This window comes from Hypanus sabinus, chromosome 11, assembly GCF_030144855.1.
Source record: "Hypanus sabinus isolate sHypSab1 chromosome 11, sHypSab1.hap1, whole genome shotgun sequence".
Lineage (NCBI taxonomy): Eukaryota > Metazoa > Chordata > Chondrichthyes > Myliobatiformes > Dasyatidae > Hypanus > Hypanus sabinus.
This window is the reverse complement of record NC_082716.1, coordinates 30,903,142-30,923,919: the sequence shown is the minus strand read 5'-3', so window position 1 is coordinate 30,923,919 and position 20,778 is coordinate 30,903,142. Positions and strand designations below refer to the sequence as shown.

The 20,778-nt window shown below is 40.9% G+C and overlaps 1 protein-coding gene across 1 annotated transcript in view; it reads right to left on the bottom strand.

Moving 5' to 3' along the window:
• Window positions 1-20,778, bottom strand: part of LOC132401809 (CMP-N-acetylneuraminate-beta-1,4-galactoside alpha-2,3-sialyltransferase-like) — a 579,106-nt gene that overhangs the window by 370,138 nt on the left and 188,190 nt on the right. The gene's annotated exons all lie outside the window — the stretch shown is intronic.

The window sequence follows — 20,778 nt, the reverse complement described above, 5'->3', positions numbered from 1 at the left end:
CATATGTCGTGAAATGTGTTAAAATTGCGGCACAATGCAATACATAATGTAGGGGAAATGTGAAATATATATACTGTATGTGTATATCAAATAGATAAATAAGTAGTGCAAAAGAAGTAGAAAGTGAAGTAGTGTTCATGTTTCTATGTATGATCAGAAATTGGATGGCAGAGGGAAGGAAGCTGTTTCTGAGTGTCAACATGAGACATGTATAATATACACACTAAAATTGATTTACTTCTCTAAAATATTGTCTTGTATTGCACTGCAGCTACTAAGTTAAAAAAAATCACGACACACGTCAGAGGCATCAGTAACCAGCTTTCAAGAATCACCAGATTCTGGAATGGTTCTGGAAGACCGGAAAATTGCAAGTGTCACTCCACTTTTCAAGAAGAGACAGAGAAGCAGATGAAAATGAGTTATAGGCCAACTTGTCTGACCACACTGGTTGGGAGAATGTTGGAGTCCATAAGACATACGAGCAGAGTAAAGCCATTCAGCCCATTGAATCTTCTCTGTCATTCCATCGTGGCTGATCCTGGACCCCACTCAACCTCATAGAACTGCCTTCTTTTGATATCCTTTGATACCCTGACTGATTAGGAAACTATCAACTTCCACTTTAAATATACCAACGGACTTGGCCTCCATCACATTCTATAGCAGAGCATTCCACAGATTCACTATTCTCTGGCTAAACAAAATTCCTCCTTACTTCCGATCTAAAAGGTTGCCTCTCAATTTTGAGGCTGTGCCCTCTGGTTCCAGCTACCCACACCATAGGAACCATTCCCTCTACATTCACCATATCCAGCTTTTTCCACATTTGGCAGGTTTCAATGAGATCCCTCCACATTCTTCTGAGCACAAGCCCAAAGCTACCAAACGCTCCTCATATGTTAACCCCTTCATTCCTGGAATCATCCTCATGAACTTCCTCTGGACTCTTCCATGACAACACATCCTTTATGAGATAAAGGGCCTGAAACTGTTGACAATACTTCAAGAGCAGCCTGACTAGTCTCTTATAAATCATCAGCATTATCTTTTTTGCATTTATATTCTATTCCCCTTGAAATAAATGCCAACATTGTATTTGCCTTCTTTGCCACAGACTCAACCTGTAAATTAACCTTCTGGGAGTCTTGCACGAGGACTCCCAAGTCCTTCTGCATTTCTAATGTTTGAAACTTCTCCCCGTTTAGATAATAGTCCATGCTATTATTTCTTTTACCAAAATGCATTATCGTATATTTCCCACACTATATTCCAGTTTGTCTAATTTTCCACCTATTTTCATATCATACACAAACTTTGCTAAAAAGCCATCAATTCCATTAACCAAATCATTAACAAACAATGTGAAAAGTAGCAGTCCCAATCCTGATCCCTGAGGAACACCACTAGTCACTGGGAGCCAACCAGAAAAAGCCCCTTTAATTCCACTCACTGCCTCCTGCCTGTCATCCATTCCTCTATGCAGGCCAGTATCTTTCCTGTAATGCCATAGGATGTTATCTTGTTAATATGCATTTGTTTTTTTCCACTGCAGAGGATACCACATTGTTAATATGAAATACAGAACACCGGACTGCAAGTACAAGTGAATTGTTGCTCTGCTTGGAATTGCTCTTTAGGCTGGGAGTTCTGAACGGAAGAAGTGAAATGGCAGCTGTCACTGAGCTCCTGTAGTTCCCATTGCAAGTAGAAATCATGGCCAGGTCATACTCAAAAACAGTGCAATGCTGGTCATGACATTAATGTCTCCTAGTAACAGCATCTTCTAGAGTAGCAAAGTATTTCAGTTTAGTTCTAAGTCAGACTCTGAGTAGCTTCATAGATCTATTTGTGCTTTCTTGCTGCTAATTTATGAACTAATTGAAATACAGTACTATGCAAGAGTCTGAGGCACATATAGATCTAGCTCGGGTGTCTAAGACTTTTGCACAGTACTGTATTTGTCAACGTGGAGTAGAGTGCAAATCTGTAAATCTGGCGGGAACAAAGGATGTTGGGAATGGCACTGGTGGCCTAGATGGGGTGCAGGAGCAGGAGGTGGTGTGGGTGCAGACAACTCAGCCCTGAGACAACAAGCAAGGTCATTTGATTCCAAATGATTGATTTACTGATGATTACATAATGTCTCTCCGGTGCTTCCCGCTCCCTCCTTTCTCCCTGTCTCCTTCCCACTCACAGTCCACAACGGAAACTCATATCAGAATCAGAGTTATCATCACACACATATGTCATCAAATTTGTTTCTTTTGGTGGCAGCACTACAGTTTAATACATAAAATTACTACAGTACTGTGTAAAAGTCTTAGGCATCTGAGCTATATATATGTGCCTAAGACTGCACAGTACTATAACTTATCATTAAATTTTACAAACCTTCTAATTTCTCTTAAACCTTTTCCACTTCCAAGTGCACACATTGCAATTTCTAATTTCAATTATGTACTCTTAATTTTTTTGCTGCTTTTATATATTTGCTAGAATATTTTAGTTAGATTGTAATGCCTCAACCTCCTTTAAAGTTAAGATAACAAAACAGGTGGTTTGGATAAGTTTCATTTGCTGGAAGCTACTTTACAAAGTAACAAATTGGTCTTTAAGTTCAATTTTATGGCATAGTAGTATATTTTCTCAATACCCTGTTCTACTGAAAGTGACCCATTTACATCATTGACCAAAGTTTTTTTTTAAAAGTCAGTGTAATCAAGAATAGTTGGAGACATGCTCAATAAACATAATTTTAATTTAAGTCATTCTGCTTACAATGTGGATAAGAAGGAATTATACAGATTGGAGAAATCCAGGCAGAGAGTGGCTGAGAGGGAATAGAATTATTGATGCTTCCTTTTGTTACTTGTGTGGAACAGGTTTTATTTGAGGAGTCAATTTTATCCCAGTGCAAGATTTAAAGAATGCAATGGTTCAACTTGAACACCAAAGTAAGTTTAACTAATACAAAACCCAAGTGGTCTTCTTCTTTCCAATGTCAGCCATCTGCCATTACAGGTTTAGCATTAAGAAAGAATTGAAAACTTAGCTATTTTGTAAATCCGTTTTTTGTATAAATTAGAAAACTTCCACTTTTTAAGTAAATGAAGTTTCCACTCAACACAATTTAAACAAAAGTTTAATGATGTAGATGATAATTTGAACACATAAATATCCAAAATGTTGCAGTTCAAGTTGGGATCTTGTAAGTTTTATACAAAGAAATGCACATGTCAAAGGCAATGTACTTACTTACTTATTTAGCAACAGGCTCTTTGGCCAATCAAGTTGCACTGTCCACATATAATTCCCATATAATTTCTCCATTAGTCTGCACTTCTTGGAACCTATTCAATTTCTCTCTAGAACTTAAAAACTGTATTTATTAGTAACCAGATATTCCTCTCTAACAAACATGCAGTACTTATTCAACTATTCAACTTATAAAACTATTCAAATCTCATCAGCAGCAGTCAGATTATAAAGAGAAACAAAGTGAGACTATTCATTTCCTGAACTGCTGAGTTCGTCCAGCATTGTGTGTGTGTTGCTATGGATTTCCAACATTTGCAGAATTTCTCATATTTATAAAGAAAGATGTTAGATGGATTCCATGCTCCTCCATATCTTACTTTAAAAGAAACTATAGTTCCTAAAATTTCCTGCATAATCTTCACAAAACACCAATAATTTTTACTCAAGATTGAACTTTCAGAGAATATACTAAAAGTCTCCAAACAAAATAACAAAACAGGAATAACACATAGACCAACAAATTAAAGGTGTACTTCTTTTTCCCTTAATATTCAAGGAAGTACAAAATGATTATTTCCCCCCAAAAGATACATTCTGTGATCTGCAATCAATTAAGAACTAGATTTCAGGATTAGGAAGATAGATTCTCAAAAGTATGATTTGCCAGTTTCAAGGCAAAGCTAAGTTTACAAAGGACCTAACATTATATGGGTTGTTAAAAGAGAAATAACATTTTTGCTACTGCAGAAGCAGCCACATAGTAGTTATTTCTCTTCAGCAAGAATTCCTCATGCAACATCTTTTCCAAGAGAAACAGAGATACACAAAAAATATGGAGAGGAAATACTGTGCTGTTTAAAGAAACAAATTACCAATGAGAAGGAATGCCATGTTATAAGAATCAGCACAGGAAAGAAATGGCTAGATCCAGGAAAAGAAGGGAATATGAGGTAGGCATGGGAAAATAAAGAATGGGAAGTCAAGTAAGAGGTAGTTTTGGGCAAGAGGGGAAAGGGTGTCTGGCAAGAGAGGAATATAAATGGTATTTAGTTCAGCAAAATGTGAAGCACTACACGTGGGCAAGAGAAAATACAATCATCAGGACTTTAAGTGGTGTGGGGAACAAAAATACTTTTTTTATTCACTGAAACTTAAAAGGTAGCAGGTCAGGTCAATTATGACTTTACAAATACATATAGATCATTTTATTGGCTGATGCAATGAATTTAAGAGCAGGGTAGTTGTGCCACAGATGTATCTCGATTACAATCCAATCACTAAGTAGTATTAGTCAGCACTTTACAGAAAAAGTATGATTTAACTGGAGAGGTTACAAATGCGATACACAAGGCTGTTACCAGGGTGGGAACATTGTAACTATGAGGAAAGATTGACAACAGAGAAATTGGAAGGTAGTCTTCATGATGTACAAAATTATAGGGGCCTAGATAGGATAAATACATAAAGAACTATTTCCATTAGTAGTGTAAAGGGGGTTTCTTCTTTTTGTTAACTAGCAGGAATGCTAATTTACTGATAACGAGAATGGTATTCCTTTGTAGACTAAATGGAGATTAATGTTCTTTCTTCTGAGTCTGTAAGCTTTTGTTGACAGGCTTTTGGGCAGATCGACGCGAGGGGGTCGAGAGAGAGGATGCAATGCTCTAAGCTGGGCGAGGATCGGACCCCAAAGGGGGGTCCAAGGCCAGGAGGTACTCCGAGGAGGAGGGATGAAGCTAGATGTGCTTGGTTGACCACTTGGAGGGTCCTGAGCTGCGAGTCGAGGAGTTCGGAGGGGATCGAATGGTGGCCAGAAGACTTCAGAAATTGAGTTCCAACGGTTGTGCACGAAGTGGTTTGGACTTTGATAAGTTTGGCGCCTTTTCTTTTTTTCTCTCTTCATATATACTGTATTGTTATTAATCACTTAGTTATAGTAACCTTTATAAATTGTACTCATTTAATCACATATGGTGTACTGTCTGTTTTTGGGCGAGGCGGGGACATCACACAACATCCACACCAGCGGATTACCCAGTTTGGCAGGGCCGAAGGCTGCTCCCCCTAGAGGGGAACGAGCTGAGCGAGCCTGAGGCGACCCTCAGTCTTCTGGCCACCATTCGATCCCCTCCGAACTCCTCTCCTCGGAGTACCTCCTGGCCTCGGACCCCCCTTTGGGGTCCAATCCTCGCCCAGCTTAGAGCATTGCGTCCTCTCTCTTGACCCCCTCGCGCCGATCTGCCCAAAAGCCCGTCAACAAAAGCTTACAGACTCAGAAGAAAGAACATTAATCCCCATTTGGTTTACAAAGGAATACCATTCTCGTTATCAGTAAATTAGCATTCCTGCTAGTTAACAAAAAGAAGAAACCCCCTTTACAGTAGCAAGGTTTTAAAAAACAGGCAGATTTCAAATAAAGGTTACAAGAGTGAGTTTGAGAAAACAATTGTTGCCCTGAATGCTATAGGTCGCAAACGCACTACCTGAAAGGGTGGTAGAAGCAGAAACATTCAACATGTTCAAAAAGTACTTCATTAAGTAGTTGAACCTCCAAAAGGACCACAACCTTGTTGTGGTTTGGAGTCAGGGCTTTATGCTTTGGTTCTTGGTACAGTCACCCATGCCAAACAGGTCAATGGAGAGAGGCTAGAGTGAGAATGGTCCACCAGTCCTCCAGGTTCTAGGATTTAGCTCAAAGCTAACAACCCTGACTAGTAAAACAAAATTGTTATGGAAACAGCAATGAAGAATCTTTCTACATCTGAGTGAAACAAAGTTCCTAAATCTCCACTTAAGTCTTGCATGACTGACAGCAGTGAAAAATCCTGAGGAAGCTACTGACATGATGAAGGAAGCCTTGAACACCTCCAGAAATGGAGGACCTTCATTGCTGCCCTAAATGCCAGCAGTGTAATGGGCAGTAAGTAAGTACTTGAAGAGTCTAAGATCCTTACATGACTCGAGACTAGGGAAGGTGAGACAAAGCTGAATTACATTTTTAAAGCCAGCATGAAAGTGATGCTCCTAATAGCTTAATGTGTTAAAATCTTTCTGATTTATTTTCAGGATTGACAAATGATAAAGGTCTGTATCCTAGAGCATCCCATTACAAGTTCTGTAAAATCTCTGTCCTGAAAAGCATTCATAAAATCCATTCACAATCTGCTCACAGGATAGGCACTCAGTGGCTTTACTTCCTGGGAAGGTTGAGGACGTACAGCTCGTCACCGAACACTCCAACAAACTTCATTAGATGTACTATCGAAAGCATCCTGATCTGTTACAGAAGAAATAGGAGCAGGAGTAGGCCATCCGGCCCATCAAGCCTGCCCCACTATTCAATAGGATCATGGCTGATCTGTCCGTAAACTCAGTTCCATCTACCTGCCATTTCCCCATAACCCTTAATTCCCTTAATGTAAAAACCCTTAATGTAAAAACATATCTAACTGTATCTTAAATATATTTAGTGAAGAAGCCTCAACTGCTTCACAGGACAGAGAATTCCATAGATTCACCACTCTCTGAGAAAAACAGTTTCTCCTCATCTCTGTCCTAAATCTTCTCCCTCAATCTTAAGGCAATGTCCCCTAGTTCTAGTCTCAACTACCAATGGAAACAACTTTCCCACTTCTACCTTATCTATCCCTTTCAAAATTTTGTATGTTTCTGTAAGATCCCCTCTCATTCTTCTGAATTCCAGAGTATAGTCCCAGGTGACTCATAGGTTAACCCCTTCATCTCTGGAATCATCCTGGTGAACCTCCTCTGCACTGCCTCCAAAGCCAGTATATCCTTCCTCAAGTATGGAGACCAGAACTGCACACAGTACTCCAGGTGTGGCCTCACCAGTACCCTGTGTAGTTGCAGCATGACCTCCCTGCTCTTGAATTTAATCCCTCTAGCAATGAAGGCCAACATTCAGTTTGCCTTCTTAATAACCTGTTGTACCTGCAAGACAACTTTTTGCGAATCATGAACAAACACTCCCAAGTCCCTCTGCATAACAGCATGCTGCAATCTTTCACCACTTAAATAATAATCTGCTCTTCTATTATTCCTTCCAAAGTGGATGATCTCCCATTTATCAACGTTGTATTCCATCTGCCAGACCTTGGCCCACTCTGTTAACCTACCTATATCCCTCTGCAGACTCTCCCCATCCTCTGTACAATTTGCTTTTCCACTCAGTTTAGTGTCATCAGCAAATTTTGCTAAACTCAGTCCCTTCTTCTAAATCATCAAAGTAAATGGTAAACAGCTATGGGCCCAGCACCGACCCCTGCAGCACCCCACTCACCACAGACTGCCAACTGGAAAAACACCTACTCATACCGACTTTCTGCCTTCTATCAGTTGACCAATCCAGTATTCATACCAATACACTTCCTCCGATTCCATGCATCCTTATCTTATTTATAACTCTTGTGCGGCACCTTATCGAACACCTTCTGGAAATCCAAGTATATGACATCCGCCTGTTCCCCTTTAACCACTGCACTCATTATGTCCTCAAAGAACTCCAGTAATTTTGTCAAACAGGACCTGCTCTTTCTGAATCCATGCTGTGTCTGTCTATTGGAACCGCTCCTTTCTAAATGTTTCGCTATTTCTTCCTTATTGACAGCTTCAAACATTTTCCCAACTACGGATGTTAAGCTAACTGGCCTATAGTTGCCCGTCTTTTGCCTATGTCTTTTTTTAAAAAGTGGCATGATATTTGCTGTCTTCCAATCCGCTGGGCCCTGCCCAGAGTCTAGAGAATTTTGGTAAATGATTACCAATGCACCTACTATAACCTCTGCCAATTCCTTCAGCACCCTGGGATGCATCCCATCAGGACCAGGGGACTTATCTACCTTCAGGCCCTCTGGTTTGCTCATCACCATCTCTTTAGTGTCAGAGATTTTATCGAGGTCCTCACCTCCCATTTCATTCATAACATCCTTCTTTGGCAATATTAGATGAGTCCTCCACCGTGAAGACTGACACAAAGTAGTAGTTCAATGCCTCCGCCATTTCCTTATCACCCAATATCAATTTCCCCTTCTTGTCTTCCAAGGGACCTACGATGACTACCCTCTTTCGCTTTATATATATATTTTTATAGGTGTCTCCCACTTTACGTATGTTCACTTTATGCCACTTTGCTTTTACAAAAGACCTACCTTAGTAACCTGTTTTCGCATTACAAAGAGGATTTTCACTTTTGTGAAAAATTTTCCCATATAAATTATGCTTTATTTCTTTGCTTTATGCCATTTCGGCTTAAGAAAGATTTCATAGGAATGCTCTACCTTCGTAAAAGTTGGGGGGGAACACCTGTACTAAAAACTTTGCTATCTGTTTTTATATTTTGTGCTAATTTACTTTCATACTCCATCTTCCCTTTCTTTATTTCTTGTTTAGTTGTCCTCTGTTGCTTTTTAAAGTTTTCCCAATCCTCCAGTCTCCCACTACTCTTTGCGACTTTGTACACATGAGCTTTTAAATTGATACCATCTTTTAATTCCTTAGTTATCCAAGGCTGGCTCTCCCCACACTTACTGTCCTTACTCTTGACTGGAATATAGTTTTGTTGAGCTCTGTAAAAAATCTCTTTCTAAGTATTCCACTATTCCTCAACTGTCCTACCAAATAGCCTGTGCTCCCAATCCACATTAGCCAACTCCTCCCTCATCCCGTTGTAGTCTCCCTTGTTCAAGCATAATACACTAGTTTTAGATCTAACCATTTCATCCTCCATCTGAAAGCGAAATTCAATCATACTATGATCACTCTTTCCAAGAGGATCCCTGACTACAAGATCATTAATCTTACTTGTCTCATTGCACAGGACTAGCTCTAAGATAGTATTTTCCCTCGTAGGTTCACTAACATGCTGCTCAAGAAAGTCATCACGGATGCATTCTATGAAGTCCTCCTCAAAACTTCCTTGACAAACCTGATTCACCCAATCTATGTGAAAGTTAAAATTCCCCTTGACAACTGCCATTCCGTCCTTGTAAGCCTCAGTTATTTTGGTTAATCGCCTCTGCCACTGCAATATTTTTATTAGGTGGCCTATAGACAACACCCACCAGTGGTTTTTTCCCTTCACTATTGTTAATCTCTACCCAGATGGACTCAACATTCTGCTCCGTAGATCTTACATCGTCTCTCACACTCATCACTAAAGAGTGCCACCCCACCTCCTCTGCATACCTGCCTATCTTTCCGTATTACCTGATACCCTTGGATATTTAATTCCCAGTCATCTCCACCTAGCAACCAGGTTTCTGTAATGGCCACTAAATCATATGCCTTGGTACTGATCTGTGCCACAAGTTCACTAACCTTGTTTCTGATACTATGGGCATTTAGGTAAAGTGCCCTTACACTTATCGTCCTTTTAGAATCTAGTGACCTATGCGATTTTTGCTTTATACTTTTATGCACGTTATTTTTACTTTTTTCTTCCTAGCTTTGGTCTCTGTTTCACTTCCTTCTTTTCTGTGTGGGTTTCCACCCCCTGCCTCCCCAACAGCACCATAACATATATATAACATATAACAATTACGGCACAGAAACAGGCCATCTTGGCCCTTCTGGCGCATGTTGAAAGCTTACTCTCACCTAGTCCCACCGACCTGCACATAGCCCATAACCCTCCATTCCTTTCCTGTCCATATACCTATCCATTTTTTTTAAATGACAACATCGAACCTGCCTCTACCACTTCTACTGGAAGCTCGTTCCACACAGCTACCACTCTCTGAGTAAAGAAGTTCCCCCTCGTGTTACCCCTAAACTTTTGCCCCCTAACTCTCAACTCATGTCCTCTTGTTTGAATCTTCCCTGCTGTCAATGGAAGAAGCCTATCCACGTCAACTCTATCCCTCTCATAATTTTAAATACCTCTATCAAGTCCCCCCTCAACCCACGCTTCAAAGAATAAAGACCTAACTTGTTCAACCTTTCTCTGTAACTTAGCTGCTGGAACCTAGGTAACTTTCTAGTAAATCTCCTCTGCACTCTCTCTATTTTGTTGACATCTTTTGTATAATTCAGTGACAAGAACTGTACAAAATACTCCAAATTTGGCCTCACCAATGCCTTGTACAATTTTAATATTACATCCCAACTCCTATAGTCAATGTTCTGATTTATAAACATAGAACATAGAATAGTACAGCACATTACAGGCCCTTCGACCCACAATGTTGTGCTGTCAAACCCTGTCTCCCATATAACCCCCCACCTTAAATTCCTCCATATGCCTGTCTAGTAGTCTCTTAAACTTCACAAGTGTACCTGCCTCCACCACTGACTCAGGCAGTGCATTCCATGCACCAACCACTCTCTGAGTAAAAAAACTTTCTCTAATATCCCCCTTGAACTTCCCGCCCTTTACCTTAAAGCCATGACCTCTTGTACTGAGCAGTGGTGCCCTGGGGAAGAGGCACTGACTATCCACTCTATCTATTCCTCTTAATATCTTGTACACCTCACTTCTCTCCAAAGAGTAAAGTCCTAGCTCCCTTAATCTCCGATCATTATCCATATTCTCTAAACCAGGCAGCATCCTGGTAAATCTCCACTGTACCCTTTCCAATGCTTCCACATCCTTTCTATAGTCAGGCAACCAGAACTGGACACAGTACTCCAAGTGTGGCCTAACCAGAGTTTTATAGAGCTGCATCATTACTCTTAAACTCTATCCCTCAGCTTATGAAACCTAACACCCCATAGGTTTTCTTAACTACCCTATCTACCTGTGAGGCAACATTCAAGAATCTGTGCACATGTACCCCCAGATCCCTCTGCTCTTCCACACTCCCAAGTATCCTGCCATTTACTTTGTACTCTGCATTGGAGTTTGTCCTTCCAAAGTGTACCATCTCACACCTCCGGGTTGAAAAGGCCAGCATACCAAAAGCTTTTTTCACCACCCTATCCACATGAGATTCCACCTTCAGGGAACTGTGCACCATTATTCCTAGATCACTCTGCTCTACTGCATTCCTCAATGCCCTATCATTTACCATGTATGTCCTATTTTGATTAGTCCTAACAAAATGTAGCACCTCACACTTATCAGCATTAAACTCCATCTGCCATCTTTTAGCCCATTCTGCTAACTGGCCTAAATCTCTCTGCAAGCTTTGAAAACCTACTTCATTATCCACAACGCCACCTATCTTAGTATCATCTGCATACTTACTAATCCAATTTACCACCCCATCATTCACTAGCAAACAATCTCCCTAGGGCATTGATCCCAGCCCTACCCAGATGTAGACCATCTGGACAGTGCTGGTCCCACCTCCCCCAGAAGTTCCAATCCCCCAAAAATCTGAAACCCTCTCTCCTGCACCACCGCTCTAGCCACATACTCATTCTAACTACCCTGCTGTTCCAACTCTGGCTAGCACGTGGCACTGGTAATAATCCTGAAATGATTACTGGGGAGTAGATACAGAGGAGATGCCAGGGATAAGTTTTTTACTCAGAGAGTGGTGAGTGCATGGAATGGGCTGCCGGCAATGGTGAGGGAGGCGGATACGATAGGGTCTTTTAAGAGGCTTTTAGATAGGTACGTGGAGCTTAGTAAAATAGAGCGTTATATGGAAGCCTAGTAATTTCTAAAGTTGGGACATGTTTGGCACAACTTCATGGGCCAAAGGGCCTGTATTGTGCTGTAGGTTTTCTATATATATATAAAAAAATCTGTTCTATATTACCTTTGAGTTCCTACTCTTTATCTCCTAGCTCCCTGAATTCAGCTTGTAGGACCTCATCCTGCTTTCTTCCTATATCGTTAGTACCTACATGCACCACGACAGCCGGCTGCGCACCATCCCCTTTCAGAATGCCCTGCAGCCTCTCTGAGACACCTCTGACCCTTGCACCCAGGAGGCAACACACCATACGGGAGTCCCATTTGCGACCACAGAGACTCCTCTTCATTACCCTTACAATGGAATCCCCTACCACAACAGCTCCGCCACTCTTTTTCTTGCCCTCTTGCGCAGCAGAGCCACCCACAGTGCCATGATCCTGGCTACTGCTGCCTTCACCTGATGAGCCATCTCCTCCAACAGACTCCAAGGCGGTCTATCTGTCTTGGAGGGAGATGACCGCAGGAGACTCCTGTACTACCTTCCTGTGACTACTCATCCTGTTGGTCACCCGTTCCCTATCTTTCTTTAGATCCTTAACCTGTGGTGTGACCAACTCACTAAATGTGCTGTCCACAACATTCTCCACATCTCGGATGCTTCAAAGTGAGTCCCTGCGCGGCTCCAGTGCCACCATGCGGTCTATCAGGAGCTGCAGCTGGACACACTTCCTGCACACGTAGTCTTCAGGGACACTGTCAGACTCTCTGAGTTCCCACATGGCACAGGTCTGAGCTCACCAGCCATGTTGGAGCAATAGATGTTAATGGAAGAGGACAACGGGAGAAAGGGAACAGCCCGCTGGAGAAGTTGAAGACTGTTATCTGTGACAGTCTTGACCCTTCTTCACCGAAGCCCCATTTCAGCCAAAGCCCTCTCACTCCGCTGCCCGCTGTATATGGTGGTCTTTTTAAACTCTTCCCGCTCTCTACTGGCTGACGTGCCTGCGCAGCCTTGCCTCTCCTTACCCCAAGCAGTAAAATCCCTTCTCTCTGAAAATCCCTTCAGATGTTCCACTCGCAGCCTTCTTGCTTCCAATCCTCGAATGTTGCATTATGGTCTGGTACGGCAGAAATGTAAGCTCCTGCAGAGATTAATGCACACAGCCGATACATCCTGGGCATTCTGCTCCTCAACATTAGCAGTATATACAAGGGGCACTGCCTCAAGAAGGCAATATCAATCACAGCACAGAAACAGGCCATCTCGGCCCTCCATCAGAGGTCTCCACTAGCTGAGTCATGACATCTTCTTGCAGCCTTTCACCACCAGATTCAAGAATAGCTACTTCCCTTTAACCATTTGTTTCTTCAACCTACTGGCACAACTTTGATCACTAAGGAGTTTAGCAGCACCGTCACACTCTTTCTTTGATCACTGTACTAAAATAGACATTTTTAAAATTTTGATTTTGTTCTTTCCCGTAAAACTACTGTTGATGATTTTCTTGTGGATGCTTATATTATGTTATGCAGCTGTGATGCCGCTACAAAATTTTCATTGCATCTGTGCCTACGTGTACTTATTTATATGACAATAATCTCAACTTTCACTTTGACTTCATGCAATGCAATTCAAACATTCTCCTGTATTAGGTGCAAATTTATCAACCTAAAACATATTATACAAACTGAATTATGAATCTTCCAAGTCATTTTCAAGTATAATCTTCATGATAACTTTCGACTAGACATGGACAATTTCAGAACCATTTCTACAGCCCTGATCCTCTGCTTCTTCAAACAAGACCATCAAGAATCTTCTGACATTTCACCCTTGTGGAGGTGCTTCTCTGTTTTATTTTTCTGAATAATTTCATCAATAAACATATCAAGTTCTCCAGCCTGTACTTCTCAAAATAATATATTTTATTTATTAAACTTGAAGAAATACCGGGCCACCAAATCTGCTTCCAATAATTAATGAGTGCAATGCCTGGTTTCTTCAATTTTGAGACTAATGGACATCTTTCTCAGCCAGAGTCTTCTAGAAAATGGAACTGTGAATTGAGAGTTTTGAACTGATAGGAACAGGAATCAGGCATCATATCTATACGTCAGTGAAGGTAACATGGAAAAATATTTCTGGAAATACTGAAACTACAGTAATGTCATTTACTGGAAGAAGTCACCCCAAAGCCAAACAGTAGAAAAGCAACATGAAACTATTAGTCCTCTGGAAGGCCAGAATGGTAATCCGTGTGTGGAGCGAAAATAGATGGGGGAGATCTTAAATGCATTCCTTGCATCAGTATTTACTCAGGAGATGGATACAGATTCTATAGAAGTGAGGCAAAACGGCATTAACTTAAGGCACCCTGTACAGATTACGGAGGAGGGAGGTGCTTGCTACCCTGAAGCAAATCAGGTTGGATAAATCCCCAGGGCCTGACAGAATGTTCCCTCTGACCCTACGGGATGCAAGTGCACAGCCCTAGCTGAGCTATTTAAAACATCCTTCGCAACAAGTTTAGGACTATATTCTTTAGAACATAGAAGATTGAGAGGAGATTTGATAGAATTATACAAAATTATGATGGGTATAGACATGGAAGCTACAACCAGAGGTCTTGGGTTAATGGTGAAAGGTGTAATGTTTAACAGGAAATATGGGGAAACTTCTTTACTCAGAAGCTCATGAGAGTGTGAAATGAGCTGCCAGCATAAGTGGTGCGAGCTTGATTTCAATGTTTAAGAGAAGTTTGGATATGTACATTGGTAGTAGCGGTATGGAGAGCTATGGTCCTGGTACAGGTTGTTGGGAGTAGGAAGTTTAAATGGTTTTCAACATGGACTAGATCACCCAAAGGGCTTGCTTCTGCACTGTTCTTTCTATGACTCGAACCGGGCACAATGGAAAGAGTTCAGTAAAACCTAGAGATGTTAACAAAGATTTACTGAAGGTATCAGTTTACCACAACATTTAAAGAAGCAAAATACAGTTGCTGCTGGAAGCTTTAATCTAGATAGCATCTGTGGGGAGAGCAAATGAACAAAAAGAAATAGGAGCAGGAATAGGAAGCTGGTCCAAAAGCCTACTCTGTCTCACAGCGAAGCCACTGATGAGTCAGGTGGAATTGAAAGGCTTAATAGATTCAGTTCAGTAGCAATTAGAAGGTTGGCTAAGTTAGAATTAATTTTAAATGTTATATCTGCCTACAATTAAAAGTATCCAAGTCATATAATGAAATGACTCATGACTCATCTGTCACAGTGTGAATATTTCTGTATGATAAGCATTCATCAACTTAATGTATTATTCAAAATCTTGAAGCAGCATCTACCAGAGTGCTCATGCACAATTTAACTTAAACCCAGGCCAATTCCAAAACAACCCTGAACATCAATCCCCTTAATTAACATGTTTAATAAAAAGAATTTATTCCAAATTTAGTAATTTATTCCATTCCATTTCATTCCGTCACTGACTTTGTGACAAGCCGCATTTTCGTAAAAGGTAAAAAAAAAACTGAACTCTGCTAATGGAAGTTGAATGTAAAAAAATAAACCTTTTAAAAAAAGATTTTTCTTCATGGAAATCACATTCAAATTCCTTTCTTAAAATTGTAAACTTATGTTAAACTCTCACTTATCTCCAACCGGATTACCTCATCGGCCCTCCCACCACCCACCAATGAACTACCGTAATTGTTTACAGCCTCTAACCAAATCGTGTCTGGAGGTTTTATTTTCACATCTTTTCTTACATCATCTAACCCTATTAATCTTACATACTCTCTTACACACACAAATGCCGAATTTATATCTCACCACCTTGTCACAGATTCCTTACTGCGATAAGCACCAAGGCCACAGGATGACACGTCATTTCTGAGTTAGCTGCAGTATGTTTTGCTGGCTTCTCTGCAACTAGACACTAGTGAAATTAGGTGCATATTGTAAACTTTCAATGCATTTGGATTATCGTTGGAGGTCAAGGCCACAGACTATTACTGGAGTCACTTACAAGAGTACTGTCAGGGAGGCTCAAGTCATTGGTCCTCCAGGTAATTTCACTCTTTCAAATACAGTTCAACTTTCAAAGTAAATATATTTTACCATATACAGCCCTGAGATTCCTTTTCTTGTGGGGTAATCACAGTAAATATAAGAGACTCAGCAGAACCAATGAAAGACAGACAGCAAATGTACAAAAAAACCTGTGCAAATACAAAAGAGGAAAAATAATAATAAACTAAATGCAGGACCAGGAGGTTAACACCAAGAAAAATAATCAAAAATACATAATAAAAGACCAATAAATTCAAGACGATAAATGCAGGAAATGCAAAGAGAAAAGAGAAACAAATCCAACACATTACAGGATCCAGCAATAGTTTAAATCAATCTGATTACTTACACAGCCACAATCATGAGGCCAACATCATTCACCAAAATCTTGCTTTAAAATAAAAAATCATAAAAGTCACTATCGATACGTTACAATAAATACAATTTTGATCAAGTTTTAGAATCAAAGTCCTACAAATCATATTACAACAGATACATTTTTCCAGATGGGACAACTCATAATGATTATGTGGATAATACAGGGTAAATAAGCAAGAATAATCTATTTAACAGAGGACCAGGACCAGGATGAGAGGATGGGAGGATAATTACAGGGCCTGGTGGAGGACTTTTTCAAATGTTGCAAGCTGAATCGCCTGCTGCCCAGCATCAGTAAGACAAAGGAGATGAACTTTGGAAAGACTAAACCTGCACCACTCCCTGTTACTATTGATGGTGAGAAAGTAGATGTGATGAGGACCTACAAGTGCCTGGAGGTGCACCTGGATGACAGACTTGAGTGGAGCACCAAAATAGAGGCTATATACAAGAAGGGCCAGAGTTGCCATTACTTCCTGAGAAAGCTGAGGTCCTTTGGAGTATGCAGGCCTCCCCCTCACATGCTCTACCAGTCTGTTGTCGCCAGTACAATCTTCTATGCCATACTGTGCTGGGGCAGTGGCATCAACAGAGGTGATGCCAACAAGCTCAATAAACTGATTAGAAAGACTGTCTCTGTTGTAGGAGTCAAACTGGACTCACTGAAGGATGTGGTCGAACAAAGGGCCCTATGGAACATTCTGGCAATTCTGCACAATGTTGTTTCCCGCCATTTGCATGCCACCTTCGGTGAATAGGGGAGCACTTTCAGTAATAGACTAAGACAACTGCGCTACTCCAAAGTGCGCTATCTGAATCATTTTTAACCTCGGCTATCAAGCTTTATTGTGAGTCAACCTATTGCCAAGGAAATGTGATTCCCTCCTATTAGACTTTTCAAGAAAACTTATTTTTTATTCTTGCTTACTTTTCTTCTGATTTTTGTATATCTCTGCACTTGTAATGCTACCGTGACACTATCAATTTCCTTTGGGATTGATAAAGTATCTATCTAATGGATATAGCCACTCCAAACACTCACACCATTATAACCATATAACAATTACAGCACGGTAACAGGCCATCTCAGCCCTCCTACTCCGTGCTGAACGCTTACTCTCACCTAGTCCCACTGACCCGCACTCAGTCCATAACCCTCCATTCCTTTCCTGTCCATATACCTATCCAATTTTACTTTAAATAACAATACCGAACCTGCTTCTACCACTTCTACTGGAAGCTCGTCCAACACAGCTACCACTCTCTGAGTAAAGAAATTCCCCCTCGTGTTACCTTTAAACTTTTACCCCCTAACTCTCAACTCATGTCCCCTTGTTTGAATCTCCCCTACTCTCAATGGAAAAAGCCTACTCACGTCAACTCTATCTATCCCCCTCATAATTTTAAATATCTCTATCAAGTCCCCACTCAACCTTCTACGCTCCAAAGAATAAAGACCTAACTTGTTCAACCTTTCTCTGTAACTTAGGTGCTGAAACCCAGTAAATCTTCTCTGTACTTTCTCTGTTTTGTTGACATCTTTCCTATAATTTGGTGACCAGAACTGTACACAATACTCCAAATTTGGCCTTACCAATGCCTTGTACAATTTTAACATTACATCCCAACTCCTTTACTCAATACTCTAATTTACAAAGGCCAACATACCAAAAGCTTTCTTCACCACCCTATCCACATGAGATTTCACCTTCAGGGAACTATGCACCATTATTCCTAGATCACTCTGTTCTACTGCATTCTTCACTGCCCTACCATTTACCATGTATGTCCTATTTGGATTATTCCTACCAAAATGTAGCACCTCACACTTACCAGCATTAAACTCCATCTGCCATTGTTCAGCCCACTCTATTAACTGGCCTAAATCTCTCTGCAAACTTTGAAAACCTACTTCATTATCCACAACGCCACCTACCTTAGTATCATCTGCATACTTACTAATACAATTTACCACCCCATCACGCAGATTTTTAATGTATATTACAAACAACACTGGACCCAGTACAGATCCCTGAGGCACACCACTAGTCACCAGCCTCCAACCTGATAAACGGTTATCCACCACTACTCTCTGGCATCTCCCATCCAGCAACTGTTGAATCCATTCTACTACTTCAATATTAATACCTAACAATTGAACCTTCCTAACTAACCTTCCGTGCAGAACATTGTCAAAGGCCTTACTGAAATCCATATAGACAATATCCACTGCTTTATCCTCATCAACTTTCCTTGTAACCTCTTCAAAAAATTCAATAAGATTTGTCAAACATGACCTTCCGCGCACAAATCCATGTTGACTATTCCTAATCAGACCCTGTCTATCCAGATAATTATATATACCATCTCTAAAAATACTTTCCATTAATTTACCCAACACTGATGTCAAACTGACAGGCCTATAATTGCTAGGTTTACTCTTAGAAACCTTTTTAAACAATGGAACCACATGAGCAATATGCCAATCCTCCGGCACCATCCCTGTTTCTAATGACATTTGAAATATTTCTGTCAGAGTCATGAGAAGGCCTTGGTGAAAAGGATTAGAGAAAACCCCAAGGCATTCTATGAGTATGTGAAGAGCAAGAGAATAAGGCGTGAGAGAATTGGACCAATCAAGTGTAACAGTGGAAAAGTGTCTATGGAGCCGGAGGAGATAGCAGAGGTACTCAATGAGTACTTTTCTTCAGTATTCACCACGGAAAAGGATCTTGGCAATTATAGGATTACTTGCAGCGGACCGAAAAGCTTGAGCATATAGACACTAAGAAAGAGGATGTGCTGGAGCTTTTGGAAAGCATCAAGTTCGATAAGTCTCCAGCACCAGACAAGATATACCCCAGGCTACTGTGGAAGGTGAGGGAGGAGATTGCTGAGCCTCTGGCAATGACTTTGCATCATCAATGGGGATGGGAGAGGTTCCAGAGGATTGGAGGATTGCAGATGTTGTTCCCTTTTTCAAGAAAGGAAGTACAGATAGCCCAGGAAATTATAGACCCGTGAGTCTTACTTCAGTTGTTGGTAAGTTGATGGAAAAGGTCCTGAGAGGCAGGGTTTATGAACATTTGGAGAGGCATAATTTGATTAAGAATAGTCAGCATGCCTTGTCAAAGGCAGGTGGTGCCTTAGGTTAAGTGAACTTGGCCTTTTCTCCTTGGAGAGGCGGAGGATGAGAGGTGACCTGATAGAGGTGTATAAGATGATGACAGGCATTGATCATGTGGATAGTCAGAGGTCTTTTCCCAGGGCTGAAATGGCTAACACGAGAGGGCACAGTTTTAAGGTGCTTGGAAGTAAGTACAGAGGAGATGTCAGGGTTAAGTTTTTTTACACAGAGAGTGGTGAGTACGTGGAATGGGCTGCCAGCAACGGTGGTGGGGGCGCCCTCTCGTCACCACTTGAGATTCTACAAATTATGTCTGTATCATCAGCAAATTTATAGATGGTATTTGAGCTATGCCTAGCCACACAGTATATAGAAAGTAGAGCTGAGGGCTAAGCACACACCTCTGTGTTGATTGTCAGCGAGGAGGATATGTTATCACCAATCTGCACAGATTGTGGTCTTCCAGTTAGGAAGTCAAGAATCCACTTGCAGAAGAAGTTACAGAGGCCCAGGTTCTGCAACTTCTCAATCAGGATTGTGGGAGTGATGGTATTAAGTGCTCAGCTATAGTCAGAGCAAGACTTTGGATTGTAGATCATCTGATCATCGATCTGGAGAAGTATAAGAAAATAAATGAACTGGGTGAGGTAGGGAGGAACAAAGTACATATTAACTATGGGGCCATAAATACTTAGAAGAAGTATAATATGTCAACACTCTGATGAGAAAGGCATATTGGATGCTATTTTTTTTTAGCTGAGCACACAACGTGTGAGCAAGAAGACCCTGTTGGATTTGTTTATACAACCAGTGGGGCTGCTTGAATACTTCAGACATTGCTGATCACCACATCATAACAAAGTCATGATTGCACAGAAAAGATTTACAAAGATCTTGTCTCAGCTGGGAAGTATTAACTATGATGAAAGGTTGCATAGGCTGGGATGGTTCTCCTTGGAAATGGAGAGACATGAAGAAGTAAGTATTTAAAATCATGAAGGGCCTAGGTACGCACTAAAAGCCATTTCATTTAGTTGAGGAGTCAAAGTCCACAGAGTAATAGATTCAAAGTATTCGGTAAGATGAATTCAAGAGGAATTCAGTGAATGCATCACTCAAAGGGTGGTAGGGATCTGAAACTCATAGTTTGAAAGAGTGGTAGAGAGAGAAATCTGAAACATATTAAATAAATGAATATGCATTTGAAGAACCAGAAGAGCTGCAGACCTGGTGCTGGGAAAACGGATTTAGTTGAGTAGATTTTCAGACTGGTACAGACACAGCAAGTTGAATGATGTCCTTCACTGATTTCCTGTCATTCCGCAGGCAAAGTGCCAAATGT